We start from the raw sequence: 26,759 nt of genomic DNA, 5'->3' as shown, positions 1-26,759 counted from the left end.
CGCCGGCGCTCTCCAGCCGCGATTGGCTCCGTCGTGCGAACTCTATTCCACGCCGACCAATCACCACATTTGTTTAGGGGTTGAAGGGGCGTCCCCAGCCTCAGCCAATGGGGTTTCTTCACGAGGGCGTGGCCGAAGGGCACTATGGCGAGGGCGTACCTTGACGAGACAGCAAGGCCCGTGACGTCAAACGCATCTCCTGCTAGGCCGTTGATTGGCTCTCGGGCGAGTCAATCATTGTGACTGGCGTGGCTGCGTGCTAAGGCTCCAGTTGGAGGTGGGCGTGGCCTGGACGGCCCACTGTGCCCCGCCCATCTTGTCCGGCCGCGGGAGCGCGCTTTGGTTGTTACCGGTGGCGAGGAGGAGAGGATGTGGCGCGCGGAGGGGAAATGGCTGCCGAGAACAAGCCGGAAGGTAAAGAGCGCGGAACGTTAAGACTTTGTGTGGGGAACGGCGTGCTCTCCGGGTCCGGGAGACGTGAGGCGAGCGGGGGGAGGAGGAGGGATGTGTGTGTGTGCGGAGTGAGGGAGCCGGGAGGGCTGTGAGGAGACAGGCGGGTGTGAGGGGAGAGAGGCGGCGGGGAGGAGAAGGGGAGGGCTGTGTGTGAGGAGGCAGCGGCAGCAGCAGGAGGAGTGGGCACACTTTACTGACACCGCTCCCCTCACACTTGGACACATTGAGGAGCAGGAGGCTGGGGGGGAGCTGGAGCTGTCACCCCCCCGACACACTGCCAGCACGGGGTCTCCTGCCCAAGCTGAGGGGGGCTGACTACATATTGGGGTGACAGCCAGGGGTCAGCTCTGGGCATCCTCCTGCTGGGGTGAGGGTCGCCTCCGCCGGGTCACCTCCGGGTCATCGCCTCCCTGCTCTTCCTTTTTTTTTCTTTCCCCCTAAACTTCCCCCCACCCCCTTATTTACCCCCCTTATTTACCCCCCAGGACGTCTTGTGTTCCATCCTTATTTCCTATCGTAGATCCCCCCCCCATCGGACACCTTTGCCCCCCGTCCTCCCCTCTCTGACCTGCGCTCCTGCCCGGGCTCCTGTAACACTCAGGCAGGGGGCCCCTGGCATGGTTCCTCGGCCGGCACCTATAATCGGGGTGTATCTGATATTGGCTCATTGGACAACAACAACAACCACCATCATTCTCCTCCTCATCGGCTCGTCTCCGTCATGTCAATGAATAACCTGGTGGAAGGACCTTTAAGCAACCCGAGCCGGCGGCAGCCACCTGGAAAGTATGGTAAATGGTCACCCACCTGCTCGTCGGCTCCATCATGGCACTGGGGGTGGGGGGTCATTCATTGGTATTGAGCTGTGGTATATGGGGGCTACACTAGTCATGCCCAGCAGGTGATCCCTGGCATGTGAGTGGTCTCTGTACTAGAGGGGGGCGTCAGCTGCTTACATCCGTCTCCTATAATCCAGCAAACTTTCCACAAAATGAGCATCAAGTTTACTACACGCTGCAAAACAGCAGCACATGGCAGCTCTGTGGGCTCCGGCCGGCCGGGATTTACTGTGGAATATTCCTGAACGCTGCCGCCTCTGCTCCGCCACCGGACCCCAGTGATAAAAAAATTACGGTTTTATTTTTTCAATGTTTATTTTTACGTTGCCATAAAGCGAACCTCTTAGTATCATCTGTAGCGGATCAACCTGTGTATATAAAATTACACAACCATCATCCTTGTCTGCGTCAGGGTATAGGGGGCCCTTGTATTCTAGGAGGGGGGGGGGTCGGGTTACTACATTGTATCGCCAGACCCAAATTTATTAATTACGTTAATTACTATAGAATTATTTTTCTGCAGACCATTTATGTTTCCATTTTTATACTTGTGTTTTTTTTTTGCAGACATTTTTTTTATTTCTACGTTGCATCCTTTCGCAACGCCGTCACCCCATACGTTTTTTTTCTTTTTAATCAATCTAAAGCATGCACGATAAAAAAAAAAAAAAAAAAAAGATAATTCGATCATCTCAGGAAACAATATATCTCAAATCCACAAGGGGGTAGTGATGCACTATCAAGACGCTTCCACCATAGACATGCTGATTAGGTTTTTTCCCCCCAAATGCTCTCTCTCTCTCTCTCTCTCTCTCTCTCTCTCTCTCTCTTTTCCCAGAAAAATGGCACATTTGCATTTTAACTTCGGATACCACAAAGTATATTTTAATTGGCACGTTGGGCGACTTGGTAGCGGCGTGTGATGGAGTAGGGACTTGCTCTGGTGTATTCAGGTGTCTCTGGTTCTGAAGTGTAATGGAGGAGGAGGGTGATTGGGTTGGAAAGTAATAAGTAATTTTTATTTCTATTTTTTTGTTTAATTTTTAGATTTGCTATTCAGGTGATTTTGTTGTATTTGTTTGGATTGTGTGGTTACGTGTCTGGTCGTCAGCTGAGCGTTTACTGAGATCGCCGCGGTAACCCCGAACCTTCCCGAGTGTCCTATACAGATATATAGGTTTCCACCAAAATTAATAATTTAATATGCAGATTAAGGTAGTAGACAGCGCCGCTGAAGACGGGTCCGCGGTCCACGTAATAAGCGTTCTAACACACTGACCTACACTTCTGAGATGTAGCAGAGCTGCTTTTAGTCTGGTCTCTCAGGACTGCAGGTGAGCCGACTGCGCCAAAGAAAGAGTTAAGATTCCGCTTTGCTCCTTCCTTACGTCAGTAGGTGCTCCTAACATGTCTAGTAAATCAATGAGGTGGTGACGATGCAGTGAAATAAAACAGCAGGGCCGCTCGCCACCGCAAAATAATTATCCTTTTTTTTTCTTTTTATATATATTTGCACCGGTTTTAAAAAGTTTAGCATTTTGGGTTGGTGACCCCTAAAAATTAGGGTCACAAATTCTCTTAGGTTAGTCACAAACTCAGCAGACAGCCCCCTTATGTGCCTCAGAGCAGACATCAGACAACACCTGACACCCCTGATTTTTTTTTTAGCTTTGGTGTGTGTCGGTGAATTTCATGACCCCCCTCCTCTCTCATCTGCGTTTTAATGCAAGTGAATACCATATCTATAGCATTAGAGGTTGTAGGTAGTTTTGGGAAGCGTCCTTATTGTGTGCGCGTTCCCTGTCATACACTGGTGTGTTATAAAGGAAGGGGAAGTAATAGTTAATCCTATAGACCTTACTCCTAAGCTGGTAGTGCTGTGGGAGAAGTTGCTTTGGCAGGTAGTAGTCGGGGCATGCTGGGAGTTGTAGTTTTGCAGCAAGTTTGAGCTCTAGTCTGATTGTAGGCTTGTCCTTCAACCTATGCCTCCCTGGGTTTTATAGAACTACAACTCCGTGTGGCCTGGCAGCTTGCAGCTGCTGGGAGTTGTAGTCTTGGATTAGCAGGTTAGAGGTCCATTCCAACAAGCGGCAATGTATCCGTCTGCTGTATAGAGCTCAGTGTGTAGAGACTTTCCTGGTTACTGTCCAATGTGCTGAGTGTAAATGCACGCTAGGAGATGTAGTTTTGAATCAGTGTGTTGTTTCATTCTTGCACCTCGTCCTTTCTTCCTGTGTCTAGTTGCTGAATGTAAATGCGTTCTGGTTGTTGTAGTTTTACAGCAGGATCCCCATTAAATCAGCGGGTTGGTTTGATTCTTGCACCTAGACCTCTCTTCCAATGTCTGGAGTGTAAATGCATGCTGGTTGTTGTAGTCTTATAGCGGAATCCCCTACGTCTTTCAACCTGTGGCCTAACGGCTGTTGCAAAACTACAACTCCCAGCATGCTGAGGTGTTGTAGTTTTGCATTAGCAGGTCAGAGCTCCATTTTTTTGCTGGTTGCTGTCCAAGGTGCTGGATGTAAATGCATGGGATTGTAGTTTTGTAGCAGAATTGAGCCAGATCCAAGTGAGGATCCCCCTTGTCCTTAGACCTGTGGTCCCCAGCTGTTGCAGAACTACAACCCTCAGTATGTTGTCATGGCATGCTGGGAGTTGTAGTTGTTGCCTCAGCAGCTCTTAGCACCTTGTCCTCCTCCTCCATAGAGCCCAGTGTGTGGAGATTTTTCTGGTCGCTGTCCAAGGTGCTGAATGCAAACCAGGGAATCCCTTTCCTCAGTCATCAGCTGCCTTGTGTCAGTCCTGCCTGCTCCCCATTAATATCAATTATTTATACATGGCTCAGTATCGGAACCGTCCACACTGATAGAGATCTGCTTTGGCATTTTGTTAATTACCTTAAATGATGCCGTTTTATGAACCAATCGGAATATCGCAAAGCGGATTGTTTAATGCCGGTCAGCCGTCTCGGCTCCGGTGCTGACGTAGAGCGGGGAGAGGAGCTTGTAGCCATACTTTTTTGCACAGACATGTATTTCGAATTCGCCTTTTTCTTCAAAACGTTACACCGCTTGTTGGTTTCTACACAAGCTGTGAATAGATGGTGTGTGTGTGTAGCACGTATAGCAACCGTGTGCTGTGGGACTTCTGTGTACGTCAGTTTTAGCACGAGTCCTTCACAATGGCATAAGTAATTTAAAGGGACGCTCCAGGCTATGTTGATACCCAGTGTTGTGCATAGTGTTGGGCTTTGGAGGTTAGTGCGCAAAAATTCTGAACTTATTCAGGGTGAATTGACACACAGCAGACCTGTCACTGCCATTTCTTTGCCTGTCCTGTGCATTTGCAGAAATCCATGCACATGTTGTGGTCTAAATATATCCATAAATGTATCATGGGGTGTGAATGCATTGTGACAGGGATACATGAATGCTCACACTTCACCATTGTGGGCCGATGAGGATTTCATTGTAAAATGCTGTTTATACCCACTAAACCTGTGCGTTTGGATAGAAGCTGTTGTCTGCTGTTATCAGCCACTTAAAGGGAATTTATCATCGGAATAAAATTTTAACTTAACCCCTAGATCATAATATTAAACAAATTTTATAAGAAATAATTTCCCCCTAAGTTTCCATTTTACTATGTGTATTCTGATACAGTCCTGAAATCTTGCAGTTTTTCATTCTGGCCACTAGGTGTAAGAATAAGGTGACTTCTCTGCCGTTTCCTCGCCGTCATCACAGACAGGATTACACTGTGTCGCGAGAGATGTCGCCTATATATTTAGATCAGATGGGACCCAGACAATTTAAAATAGTTAGATATAAAAGAAAAAAGCAATAGGTGATGCCTGTGCAGGAAAATGATCTGTGAGATAGCCGCAAACATGGGTACCCAGTACACATGCTCACCCAATGAGGTTGTACTATTCAGAGCCTAAAGTGTCAGTGGGATTGCAGTCCGCCACCTTTTGGTAACCAGACCCAGAGTTTTGTCGACAAGATTAGCACTTAGAAAAAGTGGAAAGAAACGGTGGCTTCCTTGGTGTATTCCGTCTGACCCAGGAGTCTAATGTCTGGATTACTGATCCAGCACTGGGTTTCTGGACACTGACTCTACGTTCTGGTGTAAAAGATTCATTCAGCTATGTGTTTCGAGCAATCCACCTCTTCATCAGGCATAGGTTCCTCTTTATCCTCCCTCCCATAGAACAACTTACGTACAGGTCACGGATCATGCCTAGAAAACATTTCCCATACAGGTCAATAGGGTCAGCACCAGTGTATTGTTCCTATGTCCATAAGGCCGCTGTAAAGTGTATGTCTAAGTCTTGTTTAGAGCAGCTCAGGCAAGATTGCTGCCCCCATAATAATGTACTAAAAATAAAGTGAAAAAAATGTACAATCAGTAAATAGAAACAGATTGGAATATAAGAACACGTTCCAGTAGCTGCCTCTGACCGATCAGTAGGAAAATAGGCGCACGTTCACTGAAAAGGGGAATGTTCCTTGGCATGATGATGGAAACCATTACATACATTGAGGCTGGGTTCACACTACGTATATTTCAGTCAGTATTGTGGTCCTCATATTGCAACCAAAACCAGGAGTGGATTAAAAACACAGGATCTGTTCACACAATGATGAAATTGAGTGGATGGCCGCTATATAACAGTAAATAACGGCCATTATTTCAATATAACAGCCGTTATTCTAAAATAACAGCAAATATTTGCCATTAAATGGCGGCCATCCACTCAATTTCACCATTGTGTGAACAGAGCCTTTCTGTGTTTTTAATCCACTCCTGGTTTTGGTTGCAATATGAGGACCACAATACTGACTGAAATATATGTAGTGTGAACCCAGCCTAAAAGGGTAAACAAGGTTCAGGAGGGAGGAAGCTAATCATGAGGACAGGGGGCACAATGGGGGGGGGGGGGGGCGGGGTATTAGGGGCAAGTCAAGAGCCTTGTTAGAAATGTTACTTAATGAGTTGTAGATGCTTGGAGCAAACTTCCAGCAGATGTGGTAGGTAGATGTACATTAAGTGAATTGGGGGGGGGGAAGGGGGCGGGGAGACAAACGCTTTTTGGAAAATCATTGTTTTTTCCTCATGTCCTATTGAAGTCAGATGAAAGTGATTTTTATGGTGAATCCCCTGTGTATTGAGTAGCAGAAACCTTTCCGATTATCTTAGGATAGCCACTGATTGTAACACAGCGTACGTAATATGAGAACATTGCTAAGAGATAATGCTTGGATATGGAATTGAACTATGTAAAATAAAGTTGTATTTGCTCATAGGTCCTCCAGGTTGAGTAACTAAGGCTGTGTTCATATTCTAAAAATTGAGGCCAAGTGCAGCAGTCTTTCATTGATTTGAGAAAAGTGTGGCGTAAAAACAACAAATGACTGAAAATAAAGGAAAATAGATTGCATTCTCCTATGTAGCAATCTTAGGCTCTCTATGGCTTTGTCATGTGTGGGGAACATACGCCCCTCCAGCTCTTGCAAAACTACAAGTCCCTCCATGTCTGGACAGCCAAAGCGTATACTTTGGCTGTCCAGACATGATGGGAATTGTAGTTTTGCAACAACTGGAGGGCCGAAGATTCAGATCAATTAGCGGTCCAGATCCGGCATAGTTGATAGTGAGAGCAGCACCTAATGATGTGTTTACACTGACAGATTATCTGACAGATTATTGAAGCCTGGAACAGACTATAAACAGGTCATAAAGGAAAGACTGAGATCTCTCATCTTTTTTAATCCATTCCTGGCTTTAGCTTTACAAATCTGTCAGATAATCTGTCTGTGTTAACACACCATTAGGGCCATATTACTTGGGACGATTATCGTTTGAAAAATCGTTAGATTGTTCAGATTTAAACGATAATAGTTTGTGTAATAGCAAACAACAATTAAACGGCCCACAAGAAATAGTTGGCTGTTTGATAGAATTTGGGCCTATTTTTATCGTTCACAAATCGTTTGCACATCATTCGGTGTAATAAGTCATAGCTGAAACGTACGCAATAGCGGCGACAAAACGACTGTAAGAATAACCATAAGTAACGATCATCGTTCCGTGTAATTGGCCGAACGGTTTCGGGTCGTTTGCCATAATGGTCATTTGAGATCGTTTATCATTAGTCATCAAAAAATCGCTTGGTGTAATGGCACCCTTATGCTGCATGTACGCGGAACGATATTTCCCCCAATCCAACGATTTTGAAGTAACAATGTGTTTTTTTATAACGATCAGCGTTTAGATGGAACGATATATTGTTTGGAAAACTTGTTATTGCGATCGTTTTAAGATCGCTTAAGCCTATATCGCACGTAGGGTGAAGTGGTGAAAGACTGTGTTCATGAAGCGATCTGCAAATTTTTAGCAAACGACCAACGATGATTTGAGAACTTTGAAAGATCAAAATTAACGATTTCTCGCTTCTGATTTCTTCGCTTGATCGTTTGCTGTGTTTACAAGAGCCGATTATCGCTCAAATGCGATCGTTATCGCGAAAATTTGAACGATAATTGTTCTGTGTAAACGCAGCATTAGCCCTAGGTTGTGGAAGGCTGCACTATATACCAGTGCAGGGAGATGATAGGAGTTACAGTCTCTGTATGCAGTGATACATCTCTGTGATTATACATCACATCTAGGGGACGTTCGCGTCTGAGGGGAGACTCCTCCTCACGTTCTGCCTTTTGGCGTTCTTAGGTCTTGAGAGTTTTTTTTTTTATTATTATTATTGTGGAGGAAATAATTGCCGTGAAAAATAAGGGGGGAATAAATCCCCCTGTGCTATTGCCATGCATCATCGGAAAGGTCACACCGCTCTGTGTGTTAGATACCAGAGTAATTATGCAATTATCTTGTTGAATGCCGGATAATATGCCAAAATGGCAGAGATTGTGAAGGCTCGCCGCTCAGCAAGGTGATGGCTTTCAGAGAGAAGATCCCGGGAGAGCCGAGTTTTATCAGAAGGGATTTTCAGAAACTTCATATTGAGGAGCTTTGTGGCAGACAACAGGAAAAAAGAGGACTTTGATGTGTCCTGGAGGTAAAAAACTAAACACAGAGGATTGTAAGGTGCTCATACACCTTCAGCAGCTTTTGGCAAGACGTCTGTTTAGTCTACGTTTATTCTTGACCTCCTCAAGGCTCAGCCAAGCATGCATGTGTTCTCAGTAGGAGAAGGGATGAAGCCTGCTGACTGTGTTTAGGGCCTCCTAACAAACAGAAGGGATCATCGGACATATTGGGTTCCAATTGCTTGATCCTAGGTGTTCATGCTGAGGAGTCTGGCAGCGGCTTAGCCCTCGTGAATGAATGTCCTCCTGGGAGTATGGATACCTTTACTGTCTTCACTCTTTGTCCGTCAGCGTAGTAGAGGTCAGAGGGCACCTAAGTGAAACCTGTACAGATTCAATACTTCCCACAGCTGAGGGTTTGCTACAGTTTCTTCTTTAGCCAAGTAACTGTGAGCTAAGCCTTGGCTTTCTAGGCATGATGGGAGTGGTAGTTTTGCAACAGCTGGAGAGCCGAAGGTTCCCCCATACCTGCATTAGACCAATGGTGAGGAACCTGTTTACCAGCTGTTGTAAAAACTACATTTCCCATCATGCCTGGTCAGTCAAAGCTTTTATTTTTCTGGTGTAATGGGAATTGTAGTGCTGATTCTTCATGACCCAAATTGGGTTGGGTTTGGCCTACACACATCTGGTGTATATGGTCAGCTTTAGGCCTGGATACCCCTTTAAGTATTTATCAGAGGTGCCTGAGGACAGCCTGAGGGAAAGGTCCATTGACGGCTTTTTTAGTCTTTTCCCCCCTCTTCTCCTTTTGCATATAGCTCCATGGTAACAGCGTGTTAATAGAAGCCGCCAGTCTTTCCATGGTCATTTGATGTAGCTTGTGGATATCCACTGCCTTTACAGCTAAGCTCAGAAATACAGTCTGGAAGTCTCCGAGGATATGGAAACTTACAAAAAAAAAAAAGACTTGTGGATGACAAAGATCATTTTTGATTTGGTGTGGTGCGCAGTAAAATTTTATGATCCATGTTGGCTCCTTGGGGAATATAAAGTGCAGAGAGCATGAAGAAAGCCATAAAATTACCCGGGATTTCATATTGTTTGTAATTAATGTGGGGTCTCAGAGGCTTCTCCTGGCTGCCGCACATCACATCCCGCCACAAGAAAAGTACAACTTGCCTCGACTTCCATGTAAATGTCTGCCTGGAACACATCAGGATTATTCTTTCTGTTTACGAGCTGGGCTGTGCAGGTCAATAGATCCCCCCCGAGTGACTATGGGAGATGGCATTTACTGTCCAATTCCCGGGGTTTTGTGAGACCTCAGATCTGTCAGAATTGTATTCATGGTCGTAAAGTGTTTCCTTGTAAAGAATCTGTAGACCATGTCTTCTCCTCTGTCCTCCAGCATACTCACATGATCCCTCACTATGCACAGTACACCTGTATGATCCCTCACTATACACAGTACACCTATATGATCCCTCACTATGCACAGTACACCTGTATAATCCCTCACTATACACAGTACACCTGTATGATCCCTCACTATACACAGTACACCTGTATAATCCCTCACTATGCACAGTACACCCGTATAATCCCTCACTATGCACAGTACACATGTATAACCCCTCACTATGCACAGTACACCTGTATGATCCCTCACTATGCACAGTACACCTGTATGATCCCTCACTATGCACAGTACACCTGTATGATCCCTCACTATGCACAGTACACATGTATAATCCCTCACTATGCACAGTACACATGTATAATCCCTCACTATGCACAGTACACCCGTATAATCCCTCACTGCACAGTACACCCGTATAATCCCTCACTGCACAGTACACCTGTATAATCCCTCACTATACACAGTACACCTGTATGATCCCTCACTATACACAGGACACCTGTATGATCCCTCACTATACACAGGACACCTGTATGATCCCTCACTATACACAGGACACCTGTATGATCCCTCACTATACACAGGACACCTGTATGATCCCTCACTATACACAGGACACCTGTATGATCCCTCACTATACACAGGACACCTGTATGATCCCTCACTATACACAGGACACCTGTATGATCCCTCACTATACACGGTACACCTGTATGATCTCTCTCTATACACGGTACACCTGTATGATCCCTCTCTATACACAGTACACCTCTATGATCCCTCACTATGCACAGTACACCTGTATGATCCCTCCCTATGTATGGTACACCTGTATGATCCCTCACTATACACGTTACACCTGTATGGGATCCACATGTAACTACATATGTTGATTTTTTGAGCTTTAAGGTACAAACACACACGGCATATACGCTGCGTATTTACTGCTGCGATACGCAGCAGATTAGATCTAAATAACTGAACACAGTATCAAATCTGCTGTGTATCTGCTGTGTGTGTTTGTATCCTTAGGGTACAAACACACACAGCATATACGCAGCAGATACGCAGCAAATTTGATGCTGTGTTCAGTTATTTAGATCTAATCTGCTGCGTATCTGCTGCGTATATGCTGCATATCGCAGCAGTAAATACGCAGCGTATATGCTGAGTGTGTTTGTACCCTAAGTGTTCTTTTCTCCAGTCACATCCAAAGCTGCATTTACTATCTGCCACTTGGTATTTACTTAGCTGGGAATCTAGTCTGCACTACATGCTGGTTCTTGGGTTTTGTCTGTACCAGATGTATGTACAATGTCCGGCACATGTAATAGATAAAGGTTTATAGATAAAGCATATATGTGTGTGTATATATATATATATATATATATATATATATATATATATATATATATATATATATATATATATATATATATATATATATATTTGCGTATAGCATATGTCCCACAGTGTAGCTGGAGGGCACTCTAAGGCCACCCATGACTGGATGTTCTCACCCTGGTCTATAGTGGAAGTGCAATAAAGCAAGGTGGGTTTACATTAAATGCATCTTTCTCCCTGTGCAGTCGGCCCCAGGCTTGGTTCTAATTCCCCCCAAAAAACACGTACGTGATGCCGCCAAAATTCTGTAGACCCCAACCACAGACCTCTAACATCTATATACAGCTGCAGCGTGGAGATATAAAGCGCAGAGAAGCCGCGTAATGACTGTGAAGCTCCGACCGCGCTCCTTACCGGCATTCGGAGGTGTCACTTTAATTATTCCTCCAATTTGCTGTTCTCTGTTCGCCCCGTATTGTATATTTAATTAAGTACAGTAGGAGGAATAAAAGTCGGAGTATCCACTATTACTAAGTATCCGCAGCGTGAGCAACCAGGGAAATTATTACTCCCAATGTATAACGGGGGTTTATTAAAAGACTTAATCAACATAAATGTCCCATTAAAAAATGTAATCAAAACCATTATATTTGTATTTCAGGCATTTTCTGGGAATTGTGGTATTTTGCCTTTTTTTTTTTCCTGACAAGCAATTACGATGATTTAAGCTTCTAAATATCAAAGTGTTGGAGTAGTTTGTGTAGTTAAGATACGGGCTGCATTCTCCTGCATTGTGTAATGGGCGACTGGGGGTTATATGATGCTCCATTTACACTCCTTACATAGTGCATATGCCGGTAGTGTGGATAAGATGCATCCAGCCCCGACTGCGGCCTAGGGGGTCGCTTTACTATAGGACATTAAAGGGGTACTCCTGCGAAAATCTTTTTACTTAAAATCTTCAGTCTTCTAGTACTTTATCAGCTGCTGTAGGTCCCCCAGGAAGTGGTGTATTCTCTCCAGTCTGAAGAGCAGGAGAGGTTTTCTATGGGGATTTGCAGCTGCTCTGGACAGTACCTGACATGGACAGAGGTGGCAGCAGAGAGCACTGTGTCAGACTAGAGAGAAAACACCACTTCCTGCAGGACATACAGCAGCTGATAAGCACTGGAAGACTGCAGTTTTTTTTCATATAAACTACGAATTTATATAACGCTCTGAAACCAGTTGATTTGAAAGAAAAAGATTTTCACTGGAGTACCTGTCGTATAGGAAAGTGTAAATCGGGATACGGGGATTCTTCATAGTAGCCTGCATATTAGGAGTGAAGGTTCACAGAAGCTCCTTGAAGGGAGTGTATAATAATGAAATTGCTTGTGATTTTCTACTATATATTTTTTTCCCACCAGAGCACCCCTTTAATTTTTTTATATTCTATCCAATTCCATGAGAATCTCTCGTTATACATACAAATCACATGCAATTTCCCCAGCAGAGGCACGAGCTGTCCCATAGAGATGCGGTCGGACAGTGAAGCAGGCGGGATTCCACAGCAGAGAGCTCCGACGCAGAATTCTGCCTCATTTGCTCAGTGTGAACATACCCTAAGGCTGGGTGCACACTGCGTTTTTGCAATCCGTTTTTTTTTTTTGCATTAGGGTACAAACACACACACCGTAAACGCAGCGTATTTACTGCTGCGATACGCAGCAGATGCGCAGCAGATTGGATCTAAATAACTGAACACAGCATCAAATCTGCTGCAGATCTGCTGCGTTTCTGCTGCATATACGGTGTGTGTGTTTGTACCCTTATGGTGCGTTCACACCTACAGAATCTGCAGCTGATTTTCTGCAGCAGATTTCATTTAAATAACTGAACACAGCATCAAATCTGCTGCAGATCTGCTGCAGATCCTGTAGGTGTGAATGCACCCTTAGGGTACAAACACACACACACCGTATACGCAGCAGATCTGCAGCAGATTTGATGCTGTGTTAAGTTATTTAGATCTAATCTGCTGCGTATTTGTTGCGTATTGCAGCAGTAAATACGCTGCTTTTACGGTGTGTCTGTTTATAGCCTAAAACAGATGAAAAGACTGATGTTTGTGTGCATCCATTTTGATCCGTTTTTCTATTGACTTCCATTATGAAAAAACAATCACAAAATGTTTTTAGCGTACACAAGTGCAGTCAGCCACGTTTGTGTACGCTAAAGAAAAACTGGATGCGTTTTCATTTTATTTTTTTGAAATAATGAAGTCAATAGAAAAATGGACCAAACAGATGCACACAAATGCACCTGTTTTCCTTCTGTTTTTCATCCATTTTTTTTTTTGCATAAAATGGATAAATAAAACGAGTTGCAAAAACGCAGAGTAAACCCAGTGTAAATTGTATACAACAGCAAAAAAGTACCCATTTAAAGCAATTCATAGCAGCAGTGTTGGGAGTAGTAGTATCAGGACTGGGAGTAGTTATATCAATAGTGGGAGTAGTAGTAGTATTAGTTACTAGGTAGGCGTGGTGGGTTTCTCCTGCCCGGGGGCTCCTCAGTGCCTGTCCACTGCTGGATCTTTAATGGGTGGCGGTGATCTCCTTGGTGCAGGTGGGCAGCCCAGCATGGGGTGCTTTGACCTGCTTTCCACTCTGGGCTCGGTCAGACTCCCTGTTCAAACTGGAGGCTGCTGGTAAGGCTCACACTACGAGTTTGCAATCATTTTTTTTCATCCGTTTTTTTGCAAAAAAACTGATGAAAAAAACATTAATCCGTAATGCATCCGTTTTGATCCGTTTTTCCATTGACTTCCATTATAAAAAAGATCAGTTTTTTTTTTAACGGACACAAAAATAAGGTTGGCTACATTTTGTGTGCGTTAAAAAACGTATCCTTTTTGATCCTTTTTTTATTTTATAATGAAAGTCAATGGAAAAACGGATCAAAACTGATGCACTTAAATGCATCCGTTCTTTTCCATCTGTTTTTCATCTGTTTTCATCTATTTTTTGAAAAAAAACAAATGAAAAAAAAAAAACGGAGTACAAAATCGTAGTGTGAACCCAGCCTAATCACACACCCTGGCCATGAATGCCACTGCTCCCCCTGCAGATCAGAGTGCACTAAAATCGAATTGATTCTCAAATTCTGAGCAAATTTAATTAATTTGATCAATAGCCCAACCTTTATACTAGACCACAATACAGTCTTTTCATCCCGGTTCTACCAGATTTTCACCCCCCCCAATATATTTCTTGTGTTAACTTTTTATCCCTTTTGCTTTTTCCCGTCAGATGATCATGGAAACAGCAACGGCAGTCATGTAAAGATCTTTCTACCCAAGAAGCTGCTCGAATGTCTACCAAAATGTTCAAGCTTACCAAAAGAAAGGCATCGTTGGAACACCAATGAGGTATTTCACTTCTTTCCCTTATGAAACGCCAAATACTTTATATTACTGTATCTCTGTGTATCTGGTGTCCTCAGGGACCATCCTGGTTTAATGTTGTGGAGTCGAGGTTATGGCTGTGGTTGTAGCACATTGATGGTGAAGTTGATGATCGCTCCTGTGTGGAAAGACCACCTAACCAGCCATGATGTGGTTCCTTAGCTGTAGAGAGGAGAGGGGGAACCTTTGACCCCCTTAGCTGTTGCAAAACTACAACTCCCATTATGCCTGGACAGCCAAAATCTTTAGCTTCGACTGTCCAGGCATGATGGGAATTGTAGTTTTGCAACAGCTGGAGGCTCGAAGGTTTCCTGCTGCTATAGAGCAATGAAACGGGAAAAGAATCTTGTCATGAAAGGGAATAATCCAGTGCAGTGACTGCTGGGAAGTCCCACTGGTGTGACAAGGTGCAATAGAGAAGATCATCGAGACAGTGGCATCCATTTGTAAAAGTGATACATGACTTTAGGAACCCCAGGGGAAACTGGTGTAAGTCCTGAAGCCTTGACCTGGAAAGGTCGGAGCAATTGTATATGATGACTTTCCTCTAGATAAAGGACACAGAGTCTCCCCAGTGTTACAGGCATGTCATGTGTTGCTTGGCTGGAAAGTTTTGTTTCGTCTGTGGAAATCATTTTTTTCTGTGGTATCCAGGGCTGTCGTCTGAAGAGATGTACTGCGCTACAGCCAATGGCGTGGATATTGCAAAGCCAAATTTTTATTCTTAAATAAATTAAATATATATATATACTTTTTATGTTTTTTTTTTTTAATTTTATTTATTATGACCATTTAAGCAGCATAGTTTTAACTAATTATAAAATTATATATATATATATATATATATATATATATATATATATATATATATATATGTATATATAAAAAAGCATTGTTAGGCTATGTTCATACTACATAAGTACCGAAGTAATCACGCACTTTGTTGACTATTTGCAACAACGGCCGTGATTACTACGGTACTTACGTAGAGCTGCATCTGAGGGAATTCCGGACGGAGTGTATAAACATAGTGCATATATACATACACATAGTATACACTCCGTCCGGGATCCCTAGCGGCACCGCAAAAAAGGAACATGTCAGTTTTCTGCGACCGCTATTCAGTTCACACAATGGAGCGTGCGGCTCTGGCCGCACTCTCCATTGTATGCAGCAGGGAATTCATCAGCAATGAAGATTATCCAGCCGGTCACAGAACGGCCGGTCTCTTACTACGTTGGAACATGGCCTTAGGCTGCATGGCGATATGGGTCACATGAGGACAAAACACATCCAAGGGACGCAACGCCTTGCAGTCCCAGCCATAGAGATATATACATTTATATACACACACACACACACACACATATATATAAAGAATACATTTACATGTTCATTTATTTTTCAGACAAAAACAAATATATTTATTATAGTCAAGCATGGTAGCTTTAGTTGTGGTAGTGGGGGTTAGTTGAAGGCCCATACTGTCACATGTCATGTCTTTTACCTGTTCTTTACTCCTCTTTTGCCCTAGCTTCACCCTTTTCACTTGCATTATATTGATGTACAGTAATTTTTTTTTTGTACTCCTATATTCTGCTTGTTGTGACCCCATGTATCAGTAACAGCATTTCTCTCTTGTGACTGAGCATCCCTTCTGATAGACACGTACATGTAATACCGGATGCCCCCAGAACGTCCCTGTGTACAGCAATGCACTGTAATGTGCTGTAATATTATATAATAGTTCTCTGGCGCGATGCTTTGACATATGGGTTAAGTTCCTTTTCAGTCAGATCCTATTAAATGTTTTGAAGCCAGAGAATCTCTCAGCCGATAAGTGGTTTTAAAAATGCACAGTCTCCGCAAACACCCGATTGCTGCGGCAGCACATCTCCAGCCGTCCTGATGGCAAGGGCACTAAAATATTTAAAGGGCTACAGGATTTTCTTTTATTTTTTTTTTTTTTTTTTTAATTTTCTCCGACGTTTGACTTAATTTTTAAACCTTATTATGTGGTTAAAAAAAATTGTGCAAACACTAATAAATGACCATGATGTAATTGTCAGTGATTTGTGGTTACCTTTTAATAGATGTCTGTTTCAGTAAATACTTGTATTCCTTATAAAATTATAATTTTTTTGTTTTTTTCCTGCTGGATATATCTGAAATCTGTGAGCCATTCCCCTTGACAGAAGGATTTGTTCCTATATAGTCTGACTTGATTCTGTTTTGTCAGAGGGTTTTGGGCAGTGGTGTCAAACCTGCTGCCATCCAGCTGGACATCATGCTTGGACAGCCCAACCGTTTGGCTTTGATAGGAATTAAAATTGAGCAATTTCTGATGAAATTTTTGCATTCCGTCCACCTGCAGCTTATACTGACCCCTTGGGGGCAGGGTTCTTCTGTTTCTGTGCTCCTAATTATTTGTGGGCGATGCTCTGCTTCTATGCATGGGTGGTGCTTTGCTTTTAATTGGGTTGTGCGCGGGCGGCGCCCTGCCCTTGTGCGCGGGCGGCGCCCTGCCCTTGTGCGCGGGCGGCGCCCTGCCCTTGTGCGCGGGCGGCGCCCTGCCCTTGTGCGCGGGCGGCGCCCTGCCCTTGTGCGCGGGCGGCGCCCTGCCCTTGTGCGCGGGCGGCGCCCTGCCCTTGTGCGCGGGCGGCTTCGTGACAAACAGAGGCCCTCCCATCCGAATAACCTGAAAGGTCTTCTGCCCTTTTATATCTTTATGAGAACTATATAAAGTTTTCCCACCATGCAGTACTAAGTAGCTGACTCCAGCAGCCACAGAAAGTAAATCCTTCACACAACTTTGACCTATTCTAGAAAACGTAGATGTAACTCCACTTCCATTTAACTTGCTAATGTATTTCCAAGGACTGCGGTTCAGAAAGCAGATGAATATTTTGTATCAAATGACTTTCTCATCCCCCCCCATACATTTTATTTTTTAGTGATTGCCTGTCTTTCATATAGTCCGATAAGCAAGTGCTTTATTGCTGAGGCTATGGGCCTATAAATGTCTGTCAGGGGCCCCACGTGATCCCCCTATTCTAGCTTATTTACAGTAAGATCACCAGCATGATAAATTATTTAGTGGCAGATTAATTTTGGAAGCCATGATTTTGATAATGTGCTTGCATGCCTCATTTGCCAGAAAAATTGCAAAATTTGATTTAACATCTAAAGAGCGATTCCTCCGGTCTCGTTGCTGTAAGAAGAGCATATTTTCTCGCCAATGTCACGGACTAAATTGTCTAATTTAAATCAATGACTTTCCACAATTCTTTTTTTTTTTTTTTCCCTAGCACAATACTCTGTACTAAAACCTTTAGGGAGCCGGAGACATCTTGCTTACAGAAATCTGGGTCGGATTTATGGACCAGAAACAAAAGATATGGGCTCTGATTTCAATCTAAATATCCTCCATGCATGGCGGGGCATACGGCTGCGGCTGCCATGGCAGGGTAGACATTATCTCCCTTCATGGTCTGCACCCTCTCTCTACTACTCACTTTCCTTTTACTGGGATATCTGTACAATTGACGCTATTGAAAGTACTTAAAATATACATTTTGCAACTGGTTCCCATAGGCAACATTGATTTACTTGCAGAAACTGTATTGTTAAAGTGATATTGTCCCCTTCCCCCCTTTCCATATCAGGAGTTCTCAGCTTTATTCCTAAATTAATATTCTTAACATTCCATATCTTACCGTGTAAAGGATTTCTTTGTGGTCTCTCCCCTCAGAAATGCATGTGCCATAGGGGCAAGTCTTAACATCCATTGTGCCCCATATCTCTGCCCACATTGGCGTCATTGGCAACTAGGTACCGCCCCCTCCATGATGTCATTAGAATGGGCCGTCCTAGAGGCATAGCCCCCCTCCTCTCTGTGACAGTCGTATCAGAGGGGGCGGTGCCTAGGCCTGTAGGTCTGCCCATTCCAATGGTTGCAGATGTAGCGGGGCCTAGATGCCAATGATGTCATGGAGGGGGCAGGACCTATTGCGCATTTTTGAGGGGAGGGACCACCAAGAAATCCTTAATACCATAAGAGACGAAATGTGCAGAATGTAAGCTTAAGGGGTGCTGAGAACCCCTGATATGGAAGGGATGAGGGCAATATCACTTTAGGTCAAAACATTGCTTGCATGGATGAAAGAATAAATCCAATTACAATTCCCCATCATGCCTGGAGCTAAAGCTTTGGCTGTCCAGGAATGATGGGAATTGTAGTTTGGCCACAGCTGGAGGATGGAAGGTTCCCATCTCTGCTCTGTTGGAGTGCCGCTTCTTTTACTTGCAGTTAGATTTAGTTTGGACCTTTGGCAGCAGGTTGTGAGTTGAACTCCCATCATTCCATACAGCGCAGCTCCGTAACAACTACTTTAGCTCTTGGTATGGACTTTGTGGGGTCTCCACTTATTGTCAGGGGCCATGCCATTATGATCTTCTTTTTTTTTTTTTTTTTTTTTAGGAACTATAGTTGCCGATGATTGGACAGTGTTAAAGGTCCAGGCGGACAACGTCTGGTTAACGTCTCCCGGTCATAGATCCAATTTACCCAGATTAGAAGCTTTGTGTTTATTTAAGAATTAGTCCTAATTGGGTTTTCATCTGTTCAAAGTAGATTTGTAAGACGGACAGCGGATTACAGAAAAATCTAATCTGTTCAGTTTTTTTTTTTTATCCATCTTTATGGAAAGGTTAAAGGAGAACACAGCATGTGTAACACTCCCAGCTTTTGCCTGATCCTGTTTAGTTTATAGTTATATCTAATATGAAGTAAATAAAACCTTCTACATCTCTTCACCCGGCTACAGCAGGAACTCACCACGATTTGTCTATAGTTGGAGGCCAAATACTATAAACGCAGTTTTTAAAGGGGTGTCCTGGCCTCCTGTACTTTATCCCTTATCCATAGGGTTGCAGGGAAAGTAAAGACTGCTCGATCCTCCTGCAATCTTGGGATCGGATGGCAGCTTCTATAGACAGTAAATGAGACAGTGACCTTCCAGGGGGCCGTTCCTGAGATTTTAGGGGGAATCCAGTGTTTGGGGCCCCCGCAGTCAGACACCACCCATACTTTGGATACGTTTTGTTGGTTGTATACAACTCTGTAGACAACTAGTGGCCCTTTAAGAAGTCAGGCCTGACTTCTTGGCGAGAAATGTCTTAAGTCCTGAGCGTATATATATATATATATATATATATATATATATATATATATTCCCTTAGTGTGGATGTGATAATCTGAGAAGTTGTGCATTGGAAGGTCAGACTGGCACTTAGAGTACCCATCGTGCGCCATGTTTTATTTGCAGCTTTGAAGAGGTTAAAGTCGTGTCCCTTTTAATATCTTTAAGTTCTTTGTGACAGATAACGTATGTTTCCGGAAGAAGCATCAGGAGCCGCTCGGTTGTATTGTAATCATGTGAACGTGGAGCGATCCTGTTGCTAAGTGACAGACAGTACAAAGTAACAAATTCCAGTTTGTCCTTTGTCTTCCATTATTTTTTCCTTCGAGGGGTGGGGGAAATGTCAAGGTTACAGTAAAACAAGTGGCTGACTGATGATGATTTGGCAACAATAGGCAATTATTCCCAAATGAGCTTCACCTTGGGAGTGAATTAATACCCAGATCCTATCAGGTCTACCTCGAATCTAATGGAAAGTCTGTTTTCCTTATATGAACCCTCTTCCTGTTTTCCGCTTTATGATTTGTTTGTACATTATATTGTCAATACTCATTTTAGAGCATCCGCAGCGGTGGTAAGTGGCCATTTAAAGTAGTAGTAAGATTAGAACAACGTGTCTGTCTTGCATACCGGCGCCACACCTGCCCCCAGGTAATGCCGGGTATTGCTTTTCTTATCATGGTCAACCCCTGTACAGTAGTGTTTAGGGGTGGGTATTTACTTTAAGTAGACAGTCACAATATTAAATGAGTATTCTCATAATTAAACATTATCCTCTATCCATAGGGAAGATGGTCAGTTGATTGGTGGCAGTCCGAGTATTGCGACGGAGTTGGACATCATTTGCAAGTTCTTTAGAAAATGAAAGTAGTGCTGGACGTGTATGTGCACCATCGCAGCATTCATACACAGGACATTTCTAGGGATTGGTGATGGTCCCAGTGGTCTCCACCTTGTGCACCACTGATCAGCGGAGTGCCGTCTATCTACTCTCTACAACAGGGATGGGGAACCTTTGGCTCTCCAGCTGTTCCAAAACTACAATTCCCAAAACTAAAGCTTTGTCTGTCCAGGCATAATGGGAGTTGGATTTTTGCAACAGCTGGACGGCCGTAGGTTCCCCATCCCTGCTCTACAAGGCCCCAGTTGTTGGACTTACACCAGTCCACTAGTTATCCCACTATCTTGTAAGTAAGGAATAACTTTCAATCTTAGCTCTTAGTTCAGAGGTTTCCCATATAATCTTCACATCTATTCTGGTAAAAGACGTCCTCTGGCACCTACCAGGTCTCGTTGATGCCAGATTTTAGTACTGTAGGATTATTGGATTTTGTAGACTGTGTCTGGCATTGAGTTTTGAGTCCACTTGTTGATGATGCACGCTTGTTTACCGCCGCGGGCGTCTATGGGTGCACACCCATTCGTTTTCTCGCAACGCCGCTATAAGCTTGTTTTATATCCGGCATCGATTTTACCTTTCAAATCATAAAAGGGGCCCCCGGTAATTTATGCTCCATCCTGTATTTCTCTCTTAAAGTGGTGCAAGTTGCTCATAAAAGCGAGCAGAGAGCGGAATATGTAAGTACATGATACCGCTGGGGCAGACAAATGACTACCTCTGTGCTTCATTAGTGACATCAGGCCGGCGTCCCCTGGAACCAGAGCGAGGAGCGCACAAGTAAAATATATGGCATCTGTCAAAATGGAAATCAGCAATAGCCCAGGTAGAAGAACAAAAATCTCCCTGCAGGTAGTAAGTCTTAATTTTTATACCAGGCATATAAATAAGGACTGATTAAATAGTAAAAGCAGGATGTTTTCTGGGATTGCCTATCGGGCGCACGCTTCTACTTCCTAAATATCGATTCCCATCTCATTGAGTAAATCTACCGGAGCAGGAGTCGCCGTAAAGATGAGTATTTGTGGCAAAGAATGAGAAGATTCAGGTCAAGCGGCAGCAAGAGAATCTGGTTTTATCGGCCGTTCCCCGGCCTCCCCGTAAATAAGCGCCAACCTCTTCATTCCAGTGACGTCCTCATCTCCAGTCAATACCCCGATGAAAGAAACCCGTCTGAAAACACAAATAACCCCCGATGGCTTATGCGGCCATTATTATTTTGAAAGTTAATTTGCGATGAGAGTCCATTATTCACCTCGCCCCCCCCCCCCTCTTTCCTTTATTGGGACTGAATGTAATAAGTTGGCAGAGCGGCGGAGTTACAGGAGGAGAATAGATGGCCGTCCTTGCTTTAGCATTCAGCTTTATAAATAATCGTTTGATTATGATTCATCGCAATGACAACTGTTAATCAGCGGCAGGTTAATAGAGATTGGTATCTGTAAATGGAGCTGCTGCCAGACTTCCCTCTAGAACACCCCTTGAACTTTTTTCTCTAAGTGCTTTCTGCCTCATCGGCTTGTAGACAGTGGTGCTTTATTAGTCTATGTTAATAAGCTGCCCCTGCCACGGCATAGAAGGGGTTAAATGCATGCCCCCCCTCCCCCAACTAATCCCGCCCTAATTGTGGGATACAGGTAGTAGCTGTTCGGCAGCCATGTTAGTCTTCTTTCACCCCATAGATCAGGGACCCGTCAGCTGTTTCAAAGCTACAATTCCCATAATGGCTGTAATGTCCAGGCATGATGGGAATGTAGGTTTGAGTGTTGTCTGCAGACCGCTACTCCTCTATACCATTTATGGGGAAACCTTCGGCCCTTCAGCCGTGGCAAAACTGCAATTCCCATCATGCCTGGACATCACTGTCTCCATGCCATCACTGTCAAGGCATGATGGGAATTGTAGTTTTGCCACACCTGGAGGGCCGCAGGTTCCCCATCAGTTCTATAGACCCATCCGATGGGTGATACACATCCTCATACTGGTTTGGCTCTGCTCCATCTGTAACCTGCCCAAACACGTTGACTCTTGATGTACAATTCCTTGATTCTAGCTTCTAGTAGTTTACTATATCTGTTCCTTTTGTAGTAGAAAGCTCATTTTATGTTCTCACATATCCGTGATTTTCTTTTTTTTATTATTTGCCTAATTTGTGTAATTCCCTTCATACATATGATCAGCCTGTGACAGCCGTGCGGTCTTATCGCGCCCGCCGCGCCGTGCCCAGTGTGTTTATTGACATGATTAGTGGTCAAACTTGGCTAAAAGTTCTCTTGACAGATCTAAAGAGCTTGACGGCTCGGTACACGGATATAAAGAGAGGCGCTAAGTATCTCAACGAGGTTCTACTTGCCAGGACAATACTTTGCCACATATTAAAAGTAAATTCCTTATTAGTTAATGGTCGTGGTTAATAGCCTGGATTATCCCCTGGAAAGCTATTACTCAGCCTGTGTAACTAACACTGCGCACGTCGGGCGGGAGGCACAACAGATGTGGTGCGGAGCAGGCGCTGTACAGGATGGGATTTTCGTTCTTTTCCACTTGTATTATATATTCCCTTTTAACAGTGGGTCCAGTAGTAAGAGAAGCCACTACTATCTTACTATAGCTAATAGTGGAGATTCTAAACCATTGTAGTAAAAAGGGTCCCTTTAGGTCTCTAACCAGTGGTCCCCAGTGGTAGCATCTGGGGTCTGTAAGAAGTGATCCAGGACAGAAGGCGTCATGTTTCACGTTTGTTCCTTAAGACCTTATTACATGGCCCAGTCTTATAGATCGGCGCTCGTCTATAGAGCCTATATCATGGCCCAATCACACAGATCGGCGCTCTTCTACAGAGCCTATTACATGACACAGTCTTATAGATCGGCACTCGTATATAGAGCCTATATCATGGCCTAATTTCATAGAACAGGACTTATCTACAAAGCCTATTACATGGCCCAATCACATAGATGGGCGTTCGTCTATGAAGCCGATTACATGGCCTAATATCATAGAGCAGGGCTCATCTATAATGGTTATTACATGTTTCAATCATATAGATCGGCGCTCGTCTATGGAGCCTATTACATGGCTGTGTAGTTGTGCACATATGATTGTTTGTGTGGTCCGTTGCTGCAGTAAATCATTGGCTGCACATCCTCTTATTACACAGGAATATATGCGGCTGATGGGACGAGACGTTTTTGTCTATTCGTCTGTTCATTGGCTGATTGCTGGCACTGTTATAGCATGCATGCCAGTGAAGTATGCACGCTAAAGATACTTATTGTTTTTAACTAAACAGTTAAATTGGTTGTTATTATGAAGCATGACTTACAGGATAGTCATTGCTGTGGTTGTTTTTATTTTTTATTTTTATAGATCTGCATAGCAGTGAGGATCAGTGACTTCAGCTTAGCCCCCAAATCCCCCAGATCTCCATCCATATGAGTATCTGCGGGATCTGTTGGGAACACCAGACCTGTAAGTTGCTAGGTGGGAGCCCCCATGGATGGAATTTGAAGGACACCTATCAATTTTACAGCCTTCTGACACGTCATACGTTTTGATTGGTGGGAGTCCTGGTGCCAAGACCTCCATCAATCACGAAAATGAATAGGCAGAAATGATGGTGATGTGACGATTGTGCCCTATGACTTCCTCCTGTCTCTCCCTAGAAAATGAAGCATGTGATGTTAGGATTTATGTACCAAACAAGACAGAAAGACACAGTCTAACACGGTCTACACAGACACAGTCTGTAACACGGTCTGTAACCCTACGCGTATCGTCACCTCACGTGAGGGGACGATACGCGTAGGGTTACAGACCGGAGCCCCATCTCAGAGCCCTGGGTGATATGTGATTATTCTGTTATGGCTTTGACCCTGACTTTCTGAAATGATAAAGTTTTGCACTTGGTCACTTTTCTGGGGGGGATTTTCATGATTTTCAGTATTGATATTTTATACATGATTGTTTATTTGTTTATTGATTAGTTTATGTTATTTTTGTGAGCACGTGCACTTTAGGACATATGTACTTTGAACAGTCAGGGTTTTTGGACTTATTTGTTTAGACAGGATATAGGGCCTGACATTTATTTGCTATTGGGGCTGCGGCTAGAGGGACACGTATATTACGAGTATTCCCTGTGATGGTTTACCCGGATTGGGTTTTTAGGTGTTTTTAAGTGTATGTCCATTTGCTGTTTTGTTCATGTGTTTTGAAAATAAAGATATTATATTTATTTATTATTATTGCGGGTGCGCCATTCTGTGTCTTTCTGTCTTGTTTGGTATATGTTCTGGTATAAGGACATTGGCAGCATCCCATTTAGAGATTTTTAGTAGCTCCCACCTTCTCTTTTTGTACAGTAAATGTTAGGATTTATAGACTGTATGAATCGGTGGGTACACTGCTCGCTCTACTCACTGAGAAGAGGAAACAAATGGGCACAACACACAGGTGACTGCATCTGCCATTGTGGGGCTCACAGCACCCGCACCCTCAGTGATCAAAACTTCTTGAAGTTTGTTAGAACGGTTGCCGCAGATCCTTTAAAGCAGGGATGGGGAACCTTCGGCTGTCCGGGCATGATGAGTATTGTAGTTTTGCAACAACTGGAGGGTGGAAGGTTCCTAATCCCTGCTTTAAAGGGACGCTGAGTTTTCATAAAATTTTCAATGTCCTACAAGAATCCAGGTAAAGTCCACGCTAATCACCCAGCTTGGACTCCGTGACTGAGATGGGTGTGTGACTCTCTTAACTTCCAAAATTGCTGTGTAGCCTTGGCTTCCAGCCAATGCTTTAGTTCCAGATATCAGAAAGGCTTGTGGAGTCCAGACCGCGGTGGCTCACAATGGTTTTGGTGGTATAAAGAGGACGTATGCGGTATAGGGTAGATGGTTACAATGTTATGGCTGTTTATATTACTGGCCACCTCCCAGTCACTAGCATGGGTATGGACCGCTCACCTTGCTCTGCTTTGGACACGGATTCCTCGCCTTACTCCGCTTGGGGCACGGGCCCCTCGCCTTGCTCCGGTTAGGGTTTCTCCTGTCCTTGACACTAATAAATGCCCCCGTTTTACAGTATTAATAGCTGTTTATAATGATTTCTTTTGCTCCTGACGTTGTTTGTTCAGCTCCGGCTGTTGATATTTGTACTTTACGCCTTTTTTTTTTTTTTTCTTCGGTTCGTTGTGGTGTCATAAGATCACAGAGATTTATTTAAAGTGGATGCCCGAGAGGCCTGCGTTACCCAGGAATGAAAAACTCTGTAATTACAGAAAAATGCTCTCTTAAAACCAGAGGATCAGCGGAGCGTCACACGGCACAGAAAACGTCTATTAATGAGGCAAACAATTGTGTGAGATTTCCTTTTAACGAAAATTAATCAATCATTAACAGGGGCCGGTGAGTGGATAAACTCTGTCCGGCCTATAAACCAGGACAGGGGACGGCCACCAGTTCCGCAGGGACCTTCTGCCGTCTGTCTGGTCATCGCGTCTCCTGCTGATTCCTCATTCACCATGAAAAATGCAGACTGACCGTCCCGGCAGCCGCGTGTGCTGCTCTATGGGATCACCTTCCTGGAAACTTTTGTCAATTTCAGGATGTATTTAAAATGTTACACTTTGCAACACTTGGCAACTTTTTAAAAGGGGTTGTCTACTTTGAGCAATCTCTTTGTCAGGAGATATATATATATATAAAACCGGCCCGACCCATGATGCTGTCACCCACGGACAGGTGGTTGCATCTAACATGTGCCCAGTGCATTTAGGTGTAGATTTGGCCCTAGGAGGATTCTTCTGTAATAAAACAAATTAGCTGTAATCTTTGAAAGCTTAGCAGTAAGTGTCCCAGTTTCCTATAGCGCCACCACAGGAGAAATGAAGCATTACACAGTTATACCAGTAAGATGCCTGTGTAAGGCTCCTTTCACATGTGAAGAGTATGCTTTATGGATCATAGAGCTCATTTCCTTCTGGCATCCATCTAGCTGTTATACATATGTGTAGCATTGGAATGCATAGTCATCCTGCAAAATGTATAAAGTTATATAAGCCATGTTAGTCCCATATACATACATCAAATATTACACAGATTATCCCA

At 43.8% G+C, this 26,759-nt stretch overlaps 1 long non-coding RNA gene across 1 annotated transcript in view; it reads left to right on the top strand.

The window, feature by feature from the left end:
- The first annotated feature begins 291 nt into the window (after positions 1 to 291).
- LOC138770111 (uncharacterized) overlaps positions 292 to 26,759 on the top strand; it is a 38,355-nt gene continuing 11,887 nt past the window's right edge. Inside the window, exons 1-2 of the long non-coding RNA XR_011359397.1 lie at positions 292 to 414; positions 14,399 to 14,517. This is a non-coding gene — a long non-coding RNA (uncharacterized lncRNA). The remainder of the gene's footprint in view (positions 415 to 14,398; positions 14,518 to 26,759) is intronic.

The sequence above is a fragment of the Dendropsophus ebraccatus genome, chromosome 12 (assembly GCF_027789765.1).
Source record: "Dendropsophus ebraccatus isolate aDenEbr1 chromosome 12, aDenEbr1.pat, whole genome shotgun sequence".
NCBI lineage: Eukaryota > Metazoa > Chordata > Amphibia > Anura > Hylidae > Dendropsophus > Dendropsophus ebraccatus.
This window is presented reverse-complemented; position numbering and strand designations above follow the sequence as displayed.